This window comes from Nicotiana attenuata, chromosome 10, assembly GCF_001879085.1.
Source record: "Nicotiana attenuata strain UT chromosome 10, NIATTr2, whole genome shotgun sequence".
NCBI classification, from domain to species: domain Eukaryota; kingdom Viridiplantae; phylum Streptophyta; class Magnoliopsida; order Solanales; family Solanaceae; genus Nicotiana; species Nicotiana attenuata.
This window is the reverse complement of record NC_031998.1, coordinates 45,292,732-45,300,751: the sequence shown is the minus strand read 5'-3', so window position 1 is coordinate 45,300,751 and position 8,020 is coordinate 45,292,732.

Sequence of the window (8,020 nt, the reverse complement as noted above, 5' to 3'; positions counted from 1 at the left end):
GAGCCACATATGCAACAATATCTTTCTTCATCCTACGCCACCAATAAAGCTGCCGCAAGTCCTGATACATCTTCGCGGCGCCCGGGTGAATAGAATACCGAGAGCTATGGGCCTCCGCTAAGATCAACTCTCGAATCCCATCGACATTGGGCACACAAACTCGCCCCTGCAATCTCAAAACACCATCATCATCTAAGGTCACCTTCGTGGCACCTCCACGCTGCACCGTGTCTCTCAGGACACACAAATGGGGATCATCAAACTGCCGATCACGGATACGCTCCAATAATGAAGAACGAGCGACCGTACAAGCTAACACTCTGCTAGGCTCAGAAATGTCCAACCTCACAAATCGATTGGCTAGGGCCTGAATATCCAAAGCAAGCGGTCTCTGGCTGACCGGAACATAAGCAAGACTACCCATGCTGGCGGACTTCCTACTCAATGCATCGGCCACCACATTGGCTCTCCCCGGGTGGTACAAAATAGTAACATCATAGTCCTTCAATAGCTCCAACCACCTCCGCTGCCTCAAGTTCAACTCCTTCTGCTTGAACAAGTATTGCAGACTCTTGTGATCCGTGTACACCTCACACGTCACACCATATAGGTAATGCCTCCAAATCTTCAGAGCATGAACAATAGCTGCCAACTCGAGATCATGAACCGGATAATTCTTCTCGTGGATCTTCAACTCCCTCGAAGCATAAGCAATGACTCTGCCATCCTGCATCAATACCGCACCAAGCCCAATACGGGAAGCATCACAATACACTGTATAGGGTCCTGAGCCTGCGGGCAAAACCAATATCGGTGCCGTAGTCAGAGCTGTCTTGTGCTTCTGAAAGCTCGCCTCACACTCATCCGACCATCTGAACTGGGCACCCTTCTGGGTCAATCTGGTCATCGGGGCTGCAATAGATGAAAACCCCTCCACGAACCGACGATAGTAACCTGCTAACCCCAAGAAACTCCGAATCTCTGTAGCTGATGCTGGTCGAGGCCAGTTTTTGACTGCCTCAATCTTCTTCGGGTCCACCTGAATACCCTCTGCTGATACAACATGACCCAGGAATGCAACCGAACTCAACCAGAACTCGCACTTCGAGAACTTCGCATACAACTGACTATCCTTCAGAGTCTGAAGAACCACTCTGAGGTGCTGCTCGTGCTCCTCCTGGCTGCGGGAGTACACCAAAATATCATCAATAAAGACTATCACGAAAATGTCCAAGTATGGCCTGACTCGGTTCATCAGATCCATGAATGCTGCTGGGGCATTGGTCAACCCAAACGACATGACTAGGAACTCATAATGCCCGTACCGAGTGCGGAATGTTGTCTTAGGGACATCGGATGCCCTAATCGTCAGCTGATGGTAGCCAGATCTCAAGTCTATCTTTGAAAACACCTTTGCCCCCTGAAGCTGGTCAAACAAATCATCAATCCTCGGCAGTGGATACTTGTTCTTTGTCGTCACTTTGTTCAATTGCCGGTAATCAATGCACATCCTCATCGATCCATCCTTTTTCTTCACAAATAACACCGGCGCACCCCAAGGAGAAACACTAGGCCTGATAAAACCCTTCTCTAGCAAATCTTGCAACTGGTCCTTTAACTCCTTCAACTCTGGCGGGGCCATGCGATACGGCGGAATAGAAATGGGCTGCGTGCCTGGGGCCAGATCAATACAGAAATTAATATCCCTGTCGGGCGACATACCCGACAGGTCTGAAGGGAAAACCTCGGGGAACTCCCGAACATATATGCCGAAATGGACTCTTAGAGAATAAGTAGAAAGAAATAGAAGAAGAAGAAGTAAATGCTTCCACATAAAGTATATATGACTCTAGCTATTGCTTTAATTAGAGCTCTTGTGATATTATTAATACGGTTTTGTTTCCACCATGGCTTCTGTATTGAAATGAAAGTCCCTGTTTTTCTCTACTGCAAATCACGAATGTTACAATATCCAAATGTCATTCTTTAACACCTTTAGTTCCCTTTAGTGCACTACCTCTCCTTCTAACCTTGCGTAGCTTTGGCTTCTTCATACCTTTTCTCCCATTAACATCTTGGAAACTCCAATCCACATAGTGATATAACTCATGTGATTAAAAATCTTCAATGGTATCCCTTTAGGCACTGCAATGTCTCCTTTGCTTCCTGCAACATCCTTTTTAGTCTCAAGAGGTTGGTTCACATCATCAAAGTTGTTTCAGGTGTGATAACACTATGGCCTGAAGCTTTCAATAATCGCCTACTGAACCATAGTCGGTACCCCGAGACCCCTTTTGCTTTAGTAGGACAATTATTCCCCTCATTAACAATTTGATGTTAAATGTGGCATTTTCTTGGTAACCACTAACCAGTTACAGCCATTGTTTTGTTTCTCATATATTCTAGTGTATCCATCAAGCATACACCCTAAGAAGGGTTATGATCCATCTATCTGCATATTTAATAGAGCAAGATAATATTGTCTTCGTGGCCCATGCTAGCAGTGAACTAATAATCGAAAAAGCATTTTCCACCATACCACCATCTTTGAACATAAATTTAAACCAAAACTTTAACCGCAGGTTACCTAGTATAATCTCTATAGGTATTCTATGAAATGATTATCAAACTCCATATGAGGAGACTATAAATTGAAAATAATAGAGTGCTGGAAATGTCAGATTTTCTAATGCAGTCATCTTAATGCTTCATTTCACACTTGAAAAAAAAATCCAGCAAGATCTTAACTTAGTTTCCTTGTGATAGTTGATTCAACACAAGACTCATTCCATTGAAACCTGCTCAATCTCATCATCCATATTATTGACAACAAGTTTACCATTTTCATGATCATTGTAGGAGCATATAAGATGGAGCAATGTCTGCAAAGCGATATTTGACGATGTCCCCTCAAGATTGATCTAGAAAGCGCAATTCTCAAAACTTTTTCCATTCTTTTGTGGTAAAATTTTTTCTTGAACAAGGCATTGCTTTGTGATGATAGTCAAATGAAATTTGAAACAAACACGTGTAATATAAAATTTCTAGCAAACCTCACAAAGGAACCGAGCATTTTTTTTAACCTGAACCTAAGCCATTTGAAATAAACCAATTTTAACAGTCTTTGCTAGCCTGATGCAGATGGTAAAAGTTCATCAGTCCAACACGATGATTGTGACGACCCGACCCCTCGTCTCATGAGTTACCGCTCCGTTTCCCCCATTTTATGCTTCTTCATGTTTCATTATCAGTATTTGGTGTGTTATAGTTGATTCGGATTGGTTTTGGTAGAAATGAGGCACTTAGTCTCTTTTAAAAAGGCTTAAGTTGGAAAAGTCAACCGGACGTTGACTTATGAGTTAGAAGGCTCGGATGTGATTTTCAGTGATTCGGTTAGCTTCGGGAAGTGATTTTTGACTTAGGAGTGTGATCGGAATTGATTTTGGAGGTCCGGTGTAGAATTAGGCTTGAATTGGCGAAGTTAGTATTTTGGCGAATTCCGGTTGATGGGTGAGATTTTGATCCGAGGGTCAGAATGGAATTCCGAGAGTTGGCTGTTGCTTCGTTATGTGAGTTGTGATGTGTGTGCAAAATTTCAGGTCATTCGGACGTCGTTTGGTCGGGTTTTTGATCGGAAGTGCATTTCGGAAGTTTTGAGAAACTTAGGCTTAAATTCGATGAGTTTTGAGTAATTTGATGTTGTTTGAGGTGTTTTGATGATTGGATCAAGTTTGGATGATGTTTTAAGATATGTTGCTATTGTTGGTTGAGGTCCCGGGGGCCTCGGGATGACTTTGGATGGCTATCGGAAAGTTTAAAGTTGGAAAATTGCAGCAGAAATTGCAACAGCAGTTGCAGAACAAAATTGGTCTTCGCAATCGCGTGAAACGCGTTTCGATCGCACAGAAGGATTTCCGGGCAAGGTGAGTTTGTTCTACGCGTTTGCGTTATTGCCTCCGCGATCGCGGAGGGATGGGCCCTGGTGCATCGCGTTCGCATACGTTTGGTCGCGATCGCGTAGCAGTGGAGTTTAAGGCATCGCGATCGCGTGGCCTGGACGGCGATCGCGTAGAGTTAATTTAAGAGCTGGGAATTTTGTTCTCCGCGATCGCGTGCCTTGGGTCGCGATCGCATAGAGGAAAAGTCTGGAGCTGGGCAGTGAGTTCATAAACATTTCATCCGCGAGTTTTAGTCATTTTTCCTCCATTGTTGATCATTTTGAGAGCTCCTTGGGAGAAATTGAAGAGGGATTCGAAGAGAATGATTTGGAGGTAAGATTTTTGGCCTCCATACACGTTTTTATTGTGAAATCCACCTATAAATCCATGGATTTAAGCCTAAAATTGATGAACTAGGGCTTGGGATTTTGAGATTTAAATTTGGGATTTGAGGGAGCATTTGAGCTCGGATTTTGGTAAATTTGATATGTATAGACTAGTGGCGAGATGAGGAATCCATTGATGTTAATTTTCTAATTTTTCGAGAAGTGGGCCCGGGGCTCGGGTTTTGCTAGTTTCGAGATTTTTGCTATTTTTCGATTGTTTTCGACTGGGTATTGTTCCCTTAGTATATTGTGATGTATTCGCGCTGATTTTGGTTAGATTCGACGCGGGTGGAGGCCGATTTGAGGGGCAAAGGTGTCGCGAGCTAGAGATTTCACCGGTTCGAGGTGAGTAATGATTGTAAATGATATCCTGAGGGTTTGAAACCCCGAATTTGCACCCATAGTGCTATATTGAGGTGACTTGCACGCCGGATAGAGAGCGTGGGATAGAGCACCGTTGGGGATTGTGACTTGGTCCGTCCCGGTTGTTGATTTTACTGCGTAATTGACTGAAACTTATTTGATATTTCATGATTTGGGCTGATTGCCGTATTTGGGCTTCGTGCCAATTATTTGAATCCTTCAGGGATTGATATCACCGTTTTCACATTATTTTTGCATATTATTTTATCTCGGTCCAAGGTTTTAAATACTGTTTCGCAAACTCAGCCATCTTTCTAAGATTTGAAAACTTAAACTATAATTTATTGACGTTTTGAGATGAGAACTATTATTTTAACATTGCCCAAGTGTTATATGTGCATTTCTGGACTGAGCATGAGCGGGCTGCACGCCGCAGCAGTGTTATATTGATTTTGAGGCTGAGAGCCTGGTTGATTACATTGATGTTGAGGCCGAGGGCCTGGATGGTTACTTTAATATTGAGGCCGAGAGCCTGGTTGATGCCACGAGATGGCTTGATATTGCGCTTGGGCTATAGGAGCCCCTCCGGAGTCTGTACACACCCCCAGTGAGCGCCGTCGACGTTAAATATATAGATGGCTCGGGCTGCACGCCGCAGTGGGTACCGGAGTGTACCATCATATGCATTGCATTGCATTGCACTCGTGCATTTGTTCCTATTCTTCTTATTTGTAATGACATTTCAGCACTCTCATTTCATTGGCTTCCATGCTACTTCCTGCACTAATTGCCTGATATCTTGGTGCTATTTGTTGACGGGGTGTTGTGCCCGAGGGGCTGACTTTTGTGCTGGCTTGCACTACTTGTTTCGCATTCATTTGCTTGACTGTTGGAAAAAGACATTTTTAAAAGAGGTTTTAAAACTGAGCCCGGATATTTCTAAAGATTCCACGTTTTCACTGTTTTCTCAAAGGGTTACACTGTCCTATATAGCATGATGGATTGCTTTACGTGATTTCTTGCTGCTCAGTTATTATTTACTTTTATTACTCACTGAGTTGGAGTACTCACTTTACTCCCTGCACCTCGCGTGCAGATGCAGGTATTTGTTTACCCGGTAGAGGGTTTGAGCTGGTTGAGGATTTTGCTATCGTAGCTGAGCAAGGTGACCGCCAGCGTTCGCGGCACCGGATTTCTTCTTTTTGATTCTAAATTTTAGTCCATGTATTACAGGCCTTGTAGTTGTATTAAAAATCCTTCTAGATGCTCGTGACTTGTGACACCCCGGTCGGGCTGTGTTGGGATGGTTCCCTATTTTTATCACTTTTCTTCCGCACTTATGATAATTTTATTAATGGTTTAGACTTATTCATGCTAAGTAATTATTAAAGAGTTATTGGTGTTCTGTTGGCTGGCCTTGTCTTCACGAGAGGCGCCATCACGACCGGGTTTGGAAATTGGGTCGTGACACGAAGCATCTCGTACCAAGAGTCGTTCTACCTCGTCTACATATGACTTTGATGACAATGAATTACTTGAGACAATATGCTCTGTAAGTTTTGATCTGAAGTTTTTTGGGTTTGTTTTGGTAAAAGTACAATCTGTTTTTTGAGCTGAAGTTTTCTTCTATATATGAATTTTTGTTGTGTATCTATTCTAGAGGTTAACGACGGAGGTTCAAAGGCATGCACAAAAAGAAAGAAGCACGATCGTGAACGAAGTTTTTGATAAGTTTAAAAAGGAGGAGCGAACTGCTATTGTGGATGCGGTTTTTGTAAAAGTGAAGGTAAGCTAATTTATAGAGAAGTCTTTTTATTTGTGCTGATGTTATTCAGATTAATCATTGTTAGTAATTTTTTTTCTAGGAATATTTAGATGAGAAGTTTGAACAGTTGTTTACGATTGTCAACAAATCAAATGGAATGGACGATGGCAATTTTGATTTGCGTAAGCATCGAGAATATGACAGGATGAACGACTGTTACGAACATCCATCGGCTTTTGAAGGCGATGAACATGTTCAAGAAGAATTTGAAGAGCGACGTTCCAGTGCTGATAGATTGAGCAGAGATGTAAATGATGAAGCACATTTATCAACTGAGAATATTGGAAGCAAGCAAGGTGCAGATAATCAAGTTGTTGAGACTGAAGAACATACTGCTCATGATGCATTGCGTAAAGTCGCAGATGATAATGCTACACATAATGAAGCGGCTGTTGAAGGCATTGAACATGTTCAACAACAAGGTGGAGAGGAACGATCCAGTGTTTGTAGACAGAGTAAAGGTGGAGAGAAAGGTGCAGATGATCAAGTTGTTGGCACTGAAAAACATGCACCGAGTTGTGCTTTGGAAAGTGATATTGGAAAAGGCAATGGAGATCAAGCACCTGTTCATGAATATTTTGGGAAAGACGATCAATATGCAGGAGCACTAGCTATTTGCAAAGAACTTGTAGGTGGTGATACACAGGAAATTGTTACTACAGGTACAAAGTGTGAAGTTTATAATATTTCAATTATACCTTAGATAGGAGCTGAAGTTTTGTTTCATGTGTTTGTGTTTTTTGTAAAAACTACAGCATATTTTTTGGTGAATGTTTTGTAAAATCTTCAGCTATAGAGCTGAAGTTTTTTTTTAATAAGTGTCGAACTTCAGCTCTAGAGCTGAAGTTTTTTTTATAACTGTCGAACTTCAGCTCTAGAGCTGAAGTTTTTTTTTTTATAACTGTCGAACTTCAGCTCTAGAGCTGAAGTTTTTTTTTGTAACTGTCGAAGTTTTTGTTTGTGACTGGCTAACTTCAGCCTTCTTAGAGTTGAAGTTTTAACTGTTTTTTTATAATATCCTGTAGTGAAATTTTCACTACAGGTATAAATTTTTTCTATATTTTATATATAGAAAAACTAGTTGATCTATTCCCCCCCTTTTATGAATATGCAGTGGAAGTTGAAACTAGTTGTGGTTCAACTCAAAAACTCTCTGATGATGCTCAATTGAATGAAGGTAGAGTTGAGAAAAACCTTCCAGAGAATACTGCAATGGTCCTCGACATTGGTTCACAATTGAATGATGCTGGAAATGCTGATATTGAGAAAGGCATGCAGCCTGGGGAAACCACAGCGGAAGACAAACGTCAAGGTATTCTATAGATCATGAATTTATTATATTTGATTGAAGTATATTTTTTACAGTTTGAAATTTTACATATTTTATTTTCTTTTTTGTGTTTTTGAATGATTTTTCAGAAAGACTGGAGGCAGCTCAAAAAGAATTTGGTGAGCTTATGCAGCAATATCAAAATGGAGAAATACATATATTCACACCTGTTGACTCA